Genomic DNA, 507 nt, shown 5'->3' on the forward strand with positions numbered 1-507 from the left:
CCAATTTTTGTAGACTGTGTGGATCCAGCATCATACTGGAAATTACAGCCGGTACTATTTCAAGTATTTTGTCAACCTATTTTTAAGTAAAGTGTGGCCTTCTTTTAGGTCTGTAAGCATTTTCTCATCGCCTAACCGCATGTTACTTTGAAATTTCGCCTACCATTAACACACTCAATTCAGCTCCGCATTATCTGTGTGTTTTTTTTTCTTGCGTACGTACACCCTGCACTTTGATGTGTTTTCGCGGCTTTTCTTTTACTAGATACTCCTTCCATTTGAAACTTGAATGCCAGCACTTCTGCAATTTATACTATTTGTTTAAATTCACCGCCCGTTTATTCCTGGTTTGTAACATTAAAGGTACAAAAAGTGGTGTAAGTACGAAGTGCTTAAGAGAAATTAGCGCTCTTTACCAGTTTCTACTGCTCGGATGAATCCAATTGCGTTATTCTAAGTCGGGCCTTTTTCATCCAGTAACCTTTCCAATTTACTTGAGTGTCGGAG

Source organism: Trypanosoma equiperdum (genome assembly GCF_001457755.1).
Source record: "Trypanosoma equiperdum strain OVI genome assembly, contig: ctg_2013, whole genome shotgun sequence".
Taxonomy (NCBI): domain Eukaryota; phylum Euglenozoa; class Kinetoplastea; order Trypanosomatida; family Trypanosomatidae; genus Trypanosoma; species Trypanosoma equiperdum.